The sequence below is a fragment of the Schistocerca americana genome, chromosome 3, assembly GCF_021461395.2.
Source record: "Schistocerca americana isolate TAMUIC-IGC-003095 chromosome 3, iqSchAmer2.1, whole genome shotgun sequence".
NCBI classification, from domain to species: Eukaryota; Metazoa; Arthropoda; class Insecta; order Orthoptera; family Acrididae; genus Schistocerca; species Schistocerca americana.
This window is the reverse complement of record NC_060121.1, coordinates 196860903-196874054: the sequence shown is the minus strand read 5'-3', so window position 1 is coordinate 196874054 and position 13152 is coordinate 196860903.

Here is a 13152-nt window from a genome sequence, read left to right as displayed (position 1 = left end):
TTTATTTACTTTTTTTCGTCACCAGTCTTTCACTTGGTGTGGTACTCTCCTCCCGCTTTTCATGTGTTAATATTAATGTTTCAGTCTCTACGCAACTACATGTTCCTAGCAAAACGAATTCAGATTGCTGGGAAATGTGATGAAAGTAAAGATGACCCACTGACTTCTCTAATGGCACGTGCATATAACATAATACAACTGAAAATGCGAGGAATCAAAATTCCAGTACTATAGCTAGGTACGTAATCTGGTCTATATGACATTGTTAGATAGTAATTAATAACCTGGCATGGCTCTGCGTTCCTGAAAGGAAAAAAAGACAAAGTAAATTTGTTGTGCGCACATCATGTAAAGCAACAGAAAATGTTACAAAATAAAAAAAATCTTTAGTCTAAAACGTTTTAAGCCTTTCGTAATTAACTACATTCTGAGCAATTATCAATAAATCTCCCATATTAATCTCTCTTTCAGTGATGTTCTGTTTTCTTTTACTAGATATTTGATGTTGAATGGAACTGAGTGAGAGAAATGCAAGAAATAGAGCACTTGTGCCATAACACACACAATGAATTTCGTCCTGTATCTAATATTCGTAAAACGAAATATTTTAGCGTCTGTCATTGTGGAAAAAACGGAGCACAGTTATGGTAAAATCAGCCAGTACTTTCTTGTAATTTAGGTGTAATCGAAACGCTTTGAAAATCGTAAATGATATAAGCTTTATGGTGATTGGAAGTGAGGTACTAGGTTTAAACGCATATACATGAAGAAAAGCTCTTTGTACTATTTTCCTGTGCAAATCATTCAACTGAACGTGTACTGAAGAAAGCTGTTACGAACTTTCGCATCTACCGTAGCTTGCGTGTGGTGGAGCAGCCGCGTTCAGAAGCGTGGGCTGCGGGTGAAGTTTCAAAAAACCGCCCACCATCCGTGACCTCTCGCAATGCGCCACCTCCAGCGATGGAAATTTCTGCGTTTCGCAGGTTAGACGAATGCTCGCTGCGAGAATGTGGCAGTACAGTAACGCTTCAGGATACAGTATAGTATGCACTGTTCTAAAAATATTTTCATGTATTAAGTGAATGTTGTAACTGTTACTGCATCGAGGTTGCTCGACTGATGTAAATATACTAAATCACCTCACCTCTTCAGTGCACTGATACATCTGAAAGAATGTCGGTCAAACTGTCTACATGCGTTCAATAACTGGTGTATCAATTATGTTCTAGTACTGGTAGAGAAAAAAAACAAATGATCATCTGGCATTGTTGGCCGGGAGACCCCATTAGGGGAGTTCGGCACTGTGTTGCAAGTCCTTTCTAGTTGACACCCCCTCGGCGACTTGCGAGTCAATGGTGATGAAGGACACAACACACAGTCCCCTGTCGGGAATTGAATCCGGGCCCCCTGTGTGGCGGGGTCAGGAATTTTCTCTGCTTCGTGATGACTGGGTGATGTGTGATGTCCTTACGTAAGTTAGGTTTAAGTAGTTCTAAGTTCTAGGGGACTGATGACCATAGATGCTAAGTCCCATAGTGCTCAGAGCCATTTTTTTTCAACCCCTGCGTGGTAGGCAATAGCGCTACTGCTACGCTACAGAGGCAGAGTAGTATTGGTACTGTGTATGTAACATCTGACATGTGTACTTCCTTTATGATGCACGTTTCGTGTTATTCACATAAAGCATAACCAACAGTGGTATTTTGCTGCCTCTGTCTTGCTTTTACAAGGTGCATTCAAGTTCTAAGGCCTCCGATTTTTTTTCTCCGTACTGGAAAGAGATAGAAACATGCGCATTGTTTTAAAATGAGGCTGCGTTCATTGTCAACACGTCCCAGAGATGGCAGCACTGTATGGCAGATGGAATTTTACCACCAGCGGCGAGAATGAGAACTGTTTTAAATACTTAAAATGGCGACGTTTTCCTTACTTGAACAGCGTGCAATCATTCGTTTTCTGAATTTGCGTGGTCTGAAAGCAATTGAAATTCATCGACAGTTGAAGGAGACATGTGGTGATGGAGTTATGGATGTGTCAAAAGTGCGTTCGTGGGTGCGACAGTTTAATGAAGGCAGAACATCGGGTGACAACAAACCGAAACAACCTCTGACTCGCACAAGCCGGTCTGATAACACGATCGAGAAAGTGGAGAGAATTGTTTTGGGGGATCGCCGAATGACTGTTGAACAGATAGCCTCCAGAGTTGGCATTTCTGTGGGTTCTGTGCTCACAATCCTGCAAGACGACCTGAAAATGCGAAAAGTGTCATCCAGGTGGGTGCCACGAATGCTGATGGACGACCACATGGCTGCCCGTGTGGCATGTTGCCAAGCAATGTTGACGTGCAACGACAGCATGAATGGGACTTCCTTTTCGTCGGTTGTGACAATGGATGAGACGTGGATGCCATTTTTCAATCCAGAAACAATGTGCCAGTCAGCTCAATGGAAGCACACAGATTCACCGCCACCAAAAAAATGTTGGGTAACCGCCAGTGCTGAAAAAATGGTGGTGTCCATGTTCTGGGGCAGCGAGGGCGTTCCAAAGGGCACTACGGTAACAGGTGCATCCTACGAAAATGTTTTAAAGAACAAATTCCTTCCTGCACTGCAACAAAAACGTCCGGGAAGGGCTGAGCGTGTGCTGTTTCACCAAGACAATGCACTCGCACATGGAGCGAACGTTACGCAACAGTTTCTTCGTGATAACAACTTTGAAGTGATTCCTCATGCTCCCTACTCACCTGACCTGGCTCCTAGTGACTTTTAGCTTTTTCCAACAATGAAACACACTCTCCGTGACCGCACATTCACCAGCCGTGCTGCTATTGCCTCAGCGATTTTCCAGTGGTCAAAACAGACTCCTAAAGAAGCCTTCGCCGCTGCCATGGAATCATGGCGTCAGGGTTGTGAAAAATGTGTACGTCTGCAGGGCGATTACGTCGAGAAGTAACGCCAGCTTCTTCGATTTCGGGTGAGTAGTGAATTATAAAAAAAATCGGAGGTCTTAGAACTTGAACGCACCTCGTAATGTGGATATGATGTCTAGTATATTCACGTTTGAGTTGAATTTTCCTGTTTGTCATCGGAGGTGTAAATAAAGAGAATTAAAGAAACCCAGGCCATAATCGTTGAACGATGACACGCAGCAAGGATGACAATGTTTTCAGTGTTTCATTAATAAATGAATAGGGTCTCTGTGTTATGCGAGATCAAAACAAACGTGCTAAAAAAATAAAATAAAAATTAATTAATTAAACAGCCTTGTAATCTGACAGCTATGATAGCAAGTAAGTGCTCAGTCTTATTAATTGGTAAATTTATCTCTCCTTATTCTTTCTCATTGTTATTCATCATACTCAGGTCATTAGCTCTGAACGGGTCTTAGCTGAGCTTTCTCTGCTTCATCCCTAAAAACCATAACGAAATCGGCACAGGCCGGACTTGCATATGTTTGGCTGGACACGACCATAAAAATACAGCCGTATCCGGCTAAACCCTACACACAGATCATAGACAAACGCATGGCAGAAGGAGGTCAGGGCAGGGGCTCTTTCTTTCCCTCTAGCTGCCTCGCCCTTCGTGGGCATTCCTCACAGCTGCCTACTCGTTTTGTGGCTTTACAGGGTACCATCTGAAAAGTCCTCGACAGAAACACTGTAAACTCAGCTGTTACGAAGTTTATCATTACAGAATTTAGTAACAGATGGCGAGAATTTTTAAACGCAAACAGCATAACCATACGAGATTCACGCAGTGCGGATATTTCGCAAGTCCGTGCGCAGCTTAGTCGACTGATAATCAGTCGGCTTTGAATGCTAACTGTATCTCACGTTCCTGGTTGACTGGCCCATGGCCACAGATTTCGCTTGCACAATGCAGCTATCGTCACGGATGAAACGTCTGCTTCCTGGCAGACACGTTGTCTTTATCATATGGCAAGAGGCACAGCAATTCGTGCACGGGTACAAAAATGCTTCACTTTGCAAGGAGTACGGAGTGTTCATTTTGACTGCAGGACATCCACACGACGGATACTTTCACCCGTTCTGTCAACAGCCGATAAATTACACTGAGTTGTTTTCAAAACATAAGAACGTCGCAATGAACTTTACAGGAGCAGTATTTTAAATGTCTGTGAATCAGAAATAGTTAAACATTCAACACAACATTTTTTATCCATTTTCTGTGGAAGAGCGGTTGGTATTTATAAGTTCCGTCTGTTTTTATCTATTTCCTTCATTATATTTGCCACATGTAGATATTTTGTCCTGATAAGTACAGAACAAAATTTCAGGTGAAACAGTGGTTTCCAAAAACCGATACACCCAATGTTACTGAATACGAAACACTTGTGCTGATCTGCATGGATGTGATCCCAGGTATCTTAAAACGCGGCTGAAGTAAGTGCCTGTACAATGTCGTCACCGACTGCTCCCTGCCTCCAGGGCTCATTACTCGTGCTACTTACAAGGGAAAACTCCCCATCGCACCTCCCTAAGATTTAATGGTAAGACGGCACAGTGGACATCCCGTCAAAAACTAAACACAGTTCAAGTATGAAGAGGAAGAAGGTGTACTGCATTGTGACAAAAAAAAGGCATAAATCAGTGAACGGCCCAAAGACAACAAGTGCAATATAAAGGTGCCTGAAACAGAGACTGCGTCGTGGTTAAGGGTTACGCGGTTGGACAGCCAAGCGGTCGAGTCCTGTTCAAACTTCGCCCGTGCCATTTTTTCCCACTGTATTAACATTTGAGTCTGTGACGTCATCTAACGACCGTTTGCAACGGCGAGATGTACAAACACGGCATTGTTGACAGCACGTGTGTGATACGATTGCAATCTCTTATCGACAGTTTGTACACCTTGCAAGGAAGTGAGCTATGCCTCCTTGCCAGATTTATGTGCTGGTACGAATGTGAATCTGATCACTCCCGAGGAAATGATGAAAACATAGTACGAGGCATGACTGAAAATTAATGCCTCCACCTTCGTAACTCTTCAACAGTTGGCAGCATTCGTATGCGGCAGGTACTGGCTTGTTCCGTAGCTTCTTCTCTACAGCTCCAGTTAGCGGAAAACCTTAGCATTGAACGGTTGTGCTGTTACAGGAATCCTGCGCAGACGGTCGGTCAATGTCATGTAAGCAACGTGCAGTCATTGAATTCTTGGCAGCAGATGGTGTCATCCCAAAGGAGATTCATCAGAGATTGAAAGCAGTTTATGGTGATTGTGTTGATGTGAGCACTGTGCCTCGCTGGGCGATTAAGTTTAAAGATGTTGAGGAGGGAACATATGACCTGCGTAACAAACAACGAGTTGGACGTCCTGTCACAGCAACCACCGAGTTTCACAGGCAAAATGTGGACAGATTGATTCAGGACGATCGTCGTATCACTCAGAGAGAAATCGCAAGTTCCCGTTGATGAAAAACAATCTGCGGGGGACATCATTACGCTTCTGATGAAGACACTGACAGAACTGTGAGACTGTGGTTGCGGAAACAGAGTGTCGACTTCTTCCGTTACAGCTTCAGAAAACTTGCTCATCGTTGGCAGAAACGTGTCCAATTGGACGATGATTGCGTGTAAAAGCGAATATTGGGAATTAAAGATCACATTCTAAGGATTATGTCTGAGTTTGATTTATTAAAATATTCCCATCCAAACCAAATTAACGTAGGTTGAGGCATTACTTTTCATTCAACCCTCGTAGTTTGTCAAAGAAGCTGCAACAAATGAAAGCAAAAATTTCACAATCACACAGTTTCTCTGTGCTCTGTCGAAACAAACGTTTTTCAAGTTGCGTTCCGATTGGATGTCTTGACTCTTGAAAATAAAAAGGAAAAAAAGGGGGGGGGGTGCGCACGAGAAACTTTTGAACACGGTTTGTCCACTTCGTAGTTCAACACCATGGCGGCGTTGCTTTTACAGACTGTTCTTCATTGTACTTCTTGTTCTTTGACCGTTCAGTGTTCCTATTTTGCTTTTTTTTACAGTTCAGTGCACCTTCATCCTATTTTCATGCTTGATTTGTGTTCAGTTTTTGACGGGCTGTCCACTGGAATATCTTAGCACTAAATCTGAGGGAGATTGCGCGGTGGCCGAGAAAACGCGCACGAACAGCAGCCAGCCAGCCCGCTTGGAGTCGGGGCTGCACTTGTGATGACCTTGAGGCTGGCCAGTGACGTCAGAGTTCCCTGGGTGTCACACTGTGACCGCAGCTCTGCTGGGGCGGATCGCGGCGAGTAGCGATGCCTGCGGCAGGTTTACTGAGCCCTGAAACAAATAGGTCGATTGTTGCATATAAGCCGATAAGCACAAGAAAAGAACTCGGAATGTGTGTTGTATGAACGTTAAATCGTATATTTTCCCCGTCAACTGTGAACAAATTTTACTGGTAAAACTTTAGGGAAGTAAATGAAGTACAGTAGCAGTCTTTGGTTGAGTTAGCGACACTGCATAAGATCTGATTTCGTTTGCTCTAATTTAAAGATAGTGACATAATATAGTTCGATATTAATTATTTACAATATATGAAGGTGCTGCTCCCAGTCAGAATTTCTTATTCTTCAAACTGTACAGCTAATAGAAACCAGATATACTGCTTCTTCTCATATATACATCATGAAGTACTTCATGTCAGAGTACTATTTGGAAAGGTCATTCATCCATTGGAACCGGAGAGCCAGTACAGGCGTAGCTTGTTCCTACGTAGAAAATGTGGGCTCTACTTGGGCTTCACTCGTCTACAGCTACTAATAGCCTAACGCGATAATTGTTTGTACTGTGGTCGTCATTGAAGACAACCATGGCTTTTAGTAACTGTTTCGGCAACGTTGCACACTTTGATACTGAAATATTGCAGTGGTTCATAACCTGGTGGTAATTATCCCCTGAGGGGTAATGTGAATTTTTCTAAAGGGAAAAAAAATTGACTTTTCATCCTGATTCAGTCATGAAACTAAGTATTTTCAAAAAATCCTTACTATTACACAGTTTTGTAAGACTATAATATTTATTACTTAAGTTATCAATAATTACTTTTCTCAATTATTGGCGTTAATGCGGTGGAAGCTACCGGTCCCTCAGATAGTCCATACACTACACGCATATGTTGAGCTTTGTCCCGTACATCGCTGATGATAAAGGTGAGACATATAAGTAACAAATGCTAAATATCTCAAGTAAATGCCTTCTCCACGTTGTAGGTAGTACCCGCAGTAGTCCATAAATTGCTTCATTACTCGCTTCGAAACAAATAAGTGAATTAATTGACAGCACAACTTACTAGTAATTACATAAAGGCTTCCACAGTGGTTCACACAATATTATTGTTATATTATTGCCACTACTACTACTATTCGTGCCTGTGGTGAGACACAAATCATTAACACTCTGAAGTCTTCCGATTTCTGCCAGTTCAAATCGAAGGATTCTCGTGGTCGTGCGGTAGCGTTCTCGCTTCCCGCGCCCGGGTTCCCGGGTGCGATTCCCGGCGGGATCAGGGATTTTCTCTGCCTTGTGATGACTGGGTGTTGTGTGATGTCTTTAGGTTAGGTAGGTTTAAGTAGTTCTAGGTTCTAGGGGACTGATGACCATAGATGTTAAGTCCCATAGTGCTCAGAGCCATTTAAACCATTTTTTTTTTCTAAGGATTTCAGCACTCAACTTATTTTCGTGTAGGAAAAATAGCGCACACTTATTGACTTGATTGATTGTAAATAAGGTTGCAATGTGCAGGTCAAACAAATGCCGCAATGGAAAGGAGTAATGCAGGGGAAGTATGTGTTGCGAACAGTTTCTGCCTTCACTGTGGAAAGTAGCTGTCTTATCTGAGGAGTTTTGGCTAGCAATTGCGATGCACCACGAATTCCTTCGTCATTCACTGTAATACTCCCCTCCCCCTCCACTACACACACACACACACACACACACACACACACACACACGCACACGCACTGATAATCACTCATCTTCCATCGTATGAAAAGCCTTTCATTCTGCAGTCTAGTTAGGTGCTAAAGTTGTGATAATGTGGAGGAATGTAGGGGGTGGCGGGATATGGTATGCAACAGAGGGCAGGGGGAGGGGGGAGGGTGGGGATACTATCTAATATCGGATTGCACTCAGGGATAATTGTTTAAGAAAGGTTGGGAACCACTGAAATACAGGGATAGTGCGACCAGCTGTTATGGATATTCTCCCTCCAGACAGATTTTCGAAGGCAACTGTTTGGTTCTTCTGTACGGTAGAGCAGACTCTAACAGAAACTACGTTGTGGGAGGAGGCATGGAAAACTCTGATGGGAAGTGTATCGCTCCTATGCTACAGTTTGCTCGCTTTTTAGGGTATTAGTCTACACAACATGCACTGATTTCTTGTGCAGTTCATACGTTAAACATGAGCATCACAATGAAACCAAAAAGGGCTTGTATCAAGACAAACAACAAACATTTTCTGAATAACTGTGATACAAAGTTGCACACGAAGTGGACGTCAAAAATGAATTTGATGATGTCTGCTTCCTTCTAAATGTACATTTCTCAATCGTGAAAGCTCAACCTTATGCCGTCAGCAATATTAAGTGTAGTCGTCACTGCATTAAACAGTCTACTGCGACAAATGGTACAAAGGTCATTGCGGCGTCTATTTGTTTCACAACTGCTGAACCTTTCGCGAACGAAAGAACACTGGACAAGCAGTCAAACTCTCCTACCAACAGACCAACGCGTTTAAGACGTATATGTTGCTTTGAACATATTTGCGATGTACAAGAGTCGAACTAGATTCGGCACAGAGCGGGCAGTGCTCTAGAGCAGGCTGTTCCAACCGAGCTCCAGGGAGCCGGAGCACTCCGGAGCGCTGACTGCGGCAGCTCGGAGCCCACATGGAGGGGGAAAGCGAACTCACTGCCCCCTGGCCGCATGCAGCCGCAACTAACGCAATAATCCGTGTTCAATGACAGCTATGACTAGCCGCGGGAGCCCTGTACCTCTGTTGGAGGATACCTTTCTATTCATTGAGAGGGATGGTCGTCTGCAGTGTCTTGTATGTCATAAAGTATTTAATTCTGCGCGGAGGTACGATATACAACGACATTATACACGTCTTCACGCAGCGCACTACGATCAGGTAGAAGGCGTTGTACTCAGAGAACTGGTAGCCAGGCTTAAGAACGACCTACCAGGAGACGTAATGCGGAGGGGATCGAAACATGCAACATAGTTCGTGTTCTGTAATGCGCTTATAATTTTCAGGTGAATGAGAGCGGAGAAAACACTACTGAATCTGCAATTCGAGAAAGCTACAGGATCGCTCACGTCATTGCGACGAGTGGCAAGCCGTTTTTGGTGGGACCACTCGTAAAATCGTGCATGGTTGCAGTTGCAGAATGTTTGTTTCCAAGGGAGGTGTAGGCAATTGAAGGGGTTTGCCTGAGTTTGCCTGTCGAAGCGAACAATGTCGCGTCGAATCCTGGACATGGCAGCGGATTTAGAGGCACAGCTCAGGAAAAAGGCGGAGAGCTTTGTTGCATTTTAGCTAGCACTTGGCGAAAGCACCGACATATCGGACTGTGCTCAGCTGGCAGTCTTTGTGCGTGGTGTCGTCATGGAGCTCCAAGTAACTGAAGAACTTTTGGATGTGGTACCACTAGATTACACCGCAACAGGACGTGACATTTTTAAAGCTGTTTATTAATCAGTGGACAATATGAATTTGCCGTGGGATAAGCTCCATTCTGTAGCGACAGACGCTGCACCACAAATGATCGGGCGTCACCAAGGTTTTGCTTCTCGTTTGAAAAATAAACTCAGGGACGAATTCGGGAAAGACATTTTAAGTCTTCATTGTTTTATTCACCAAGAGGTGCTGTGTGCTGAAACAGTAGATATAGGTGGCGTAATGAAAGATGTCGTGAAGTGTGTGAATTTTGTGCGGCGTCATGGTATGAATCATCGCCAATTCAAAGGATTCTTGAAAGATATGGAAACGGAGTATGGGGATATACCTTACCACGGTACAGTTCGTTGGCTGAGTCGGGGAAAAGTTCTTGATGTTTTCTTTGTCAGTCGTGAGGAAATATCCCTTTTTCTCGAAATTAAAGGGGAAGAAATGCGTTGTCTGAAAGATATAAAATGGATATTAGATCTGGCGTTCCTAGCTGACATAACTATGCATCTGAATAATTTAAATCTGCCATTGCAGGGCAAAGGGCAGCTAATCGTTGACATGCACGACCAGATCAAAGCGTTCATGGAAAAGTTACGTTTATTTGAGAGGCAGATGAGTAATGGACATTTAACGTTCTTCAATCGTTTTGCTTCTTTAAAACTACCTGAAGGTACTACTTTCGACGATTACCAAGCAAAGTTAAAGCAGCTCATCACGTCGTTTGAAACACTATTCCGAGACCTCACTAGCTTGGAAATGGGACTTAAGGTGTTCAGCACTCCTTTTCCTGTTTCCCCCGATGACTTGTCATCGTTACTTCAATTGGAGAGTATTGATTTGCAAAATTCAACTTTGTTGAAAGAGGGGTACTACAACACGTTGGATTTATCACGATGGTATCGTTCATTACAGCAAAAAACATTTCCCAAGCTTCACAGCAACGCCGCTCAGATCATCTGCATACTGCGATCTACGTATTGTTGTGAGCAGCTTTTCTCAGCAATGAAAAGAGTAAAAAGTAAGGAACGATCGTTTCTTTGGGATGCAACAATGAAGGCCATCCTCCGCATTAACACTGCGAGCACTTTGACGCCAGATATTTCCGATTTTGTAATGAAAAGAAAATGTCAAGCTACAGAGGCCCAATAAATTTGTAAAACAGTTGTTCCTTATTTATTTCCTGAACATCGTATTTCCTGGTGTAGCATGTCACCACGTCTTAGCAGCTAAAGTGTTGTAATGCCCGTGTGAGCGTACAATGAAGTTGATTAGCAACAGTAAATGTACTATATTTAAATGACCATGCAACATGAGACAAAATGGCACATATTTACAGAATGTTTTGAATGACTATTTTCTTTTCCTCTTTACGTTGTATTACAATAGCCTAAAATTAATTTTATATACATTGCTGCAGATATGAACCGCAACAGAAGACGGTCATCCCTATTATCTCCTCTGGTCCAGGACACCAGCGGTAACTTTATTTGTCTAATATTTCTATTGCGTGTAACTGACAAAGAGCGCTGAAACATATTACTGTATGTAATGATACTTTGCAGAGGGCAAGAAAAGTATTTGCTGTGCATCTTTGGCATTTCATGGCTTCTGTATGTAGATGAGAGTCACCAGTTCCGCGTGTTGTGTACGACGCGCGGGAAGCGAAGGGGGTAATGCGTATTCACGAATCCATGTTGCCGGTGCCGGTCTGGAGACAATTTACCTATGATCCATACCTCACGTTCCACGATGTAGTGTAATGGTGTTGAATGAGTCAGTTTACGGAGAACTATGTGACTAAGGTTATTTCCAGCTGAACACAATTTTTACTTTAATAACACGATAATCAGTGTTGCACTGTGTGAGCTAAAAGTTTATCTTCTGTGGGTCAGAAATAGTTGGACAAGAGAAATAATACCGGCTTATATTCAAATATACCATAATCAGTTCAGGATAATTGCAAGATCTACGTAACTTACATGTGACTGTAATATACTGTATGCCACAGATCTCAAAATGGGATTACGGAAAAGTAGTCGGCGCCTCGCCTGAGATTCGTTTTAGTCCTCTCATGTTGTAAGCAGCCCGTGGATGTCGCACAATGGGGGCCGGCAGCCTCAATACGTTCTTGGGGAACCTGCAGTCGGTGAGTGGCCAGCGCCTCTGGTATGTAAGGCGACTTGCACAGTATTCGCGGCTGCGTCATAGACAGCCCACTACACATTTTGCGAGCAGTATCCGTACAGAATGTGCAAAAATTAAAATGTTTCTAGTCACACCATGATCAACGAGCATTTTGTCATTACTGTGTAATAGAGTTGTGGCGACTCGTGAATGAGTCGTTCATTTGAACGACTCTAAATAAAGAATCGTAAGAATCGAATCGTGATATGGACGAATCGTCGTTCAAAAGAATCGTAAGAACGATTGCGTGTATCCGAGTCGTGACTCTTCCAAGTTCCAACGATTCATCGATTCTTAGTACGCTATGCTTCGAAGGCAACTTCCGAATCATGCCGAGTCGTGCCGAATGATTACGATCGCCAGATGGCAGTCAAGAGGAGGATGCGTGTGAACAAAGGAAACTCGGAACGAACAAACGAAGTTCGTGGGCCGTAATATTACTCGTGAAAACCGAGCTGATATTTGGCGGCGGCTGACGGGAACGCCTCTATGTGGCGAGCGTAAAGGCATTTCCCATTTACTATCCCTATATAGTGCACATGCGCGGATTCGTATCATCCTACGTTTTTCTGTGCTCTTTCCAATTCCACATCACCTTATATTTCACAATAAAGCAACTGTCAGCCCTCACACACTGCAAATTTAGCTTAACTTTTGTTTCGTCGAAATACAAAGCATAGGTATTTTGTTTTTAATTTGTCTGAGAACTTGCTTCTGCCACTACTATTTATGTGAGAAGACGACATACTTCTACAGTGTAGGATACAATCGTATGCAGCGACATTACTTCACTGCTAATTCTGTTAGTTCCACCAGTGCCGCCACTAAATAGCTGTCGCACTAGTCCAATATTACAGAGCCTATACAGAGAAAATGTAGGCTGTCTAACCAATACCTTTCTTGGCGGATCGCCGTGTAATACCGTCTTTAAACAAAAGCTTTTTACTTAATAACTTCAAGTTCGAGTTTTCGAATGTTATCGTGTTCAGATTCATATTAAATTTTAGTGAAGTAATGTCGCTGTATACGATTGAATCCTATTGTTTAGAAGTATGTCGTCTTCTCACGTAAATAGTAGTGACAGCGGGAAGTTCTCAGACAAATTGAAAGCAAAATACCTATGCTTTGTACCTATAGGAAAGGAAAGTTAAAGCTAAATTTGCTGTGTGGGAGGGCTGTCAGCTGGGTTATGAATTACAAGGGTGATGTGGACTTGGAAAGACATCTTAGCACAGAAAAACTTAGGATGATACGAGCCAAACCACGTCTGCCTCACTGCTAGATTTTGTCAC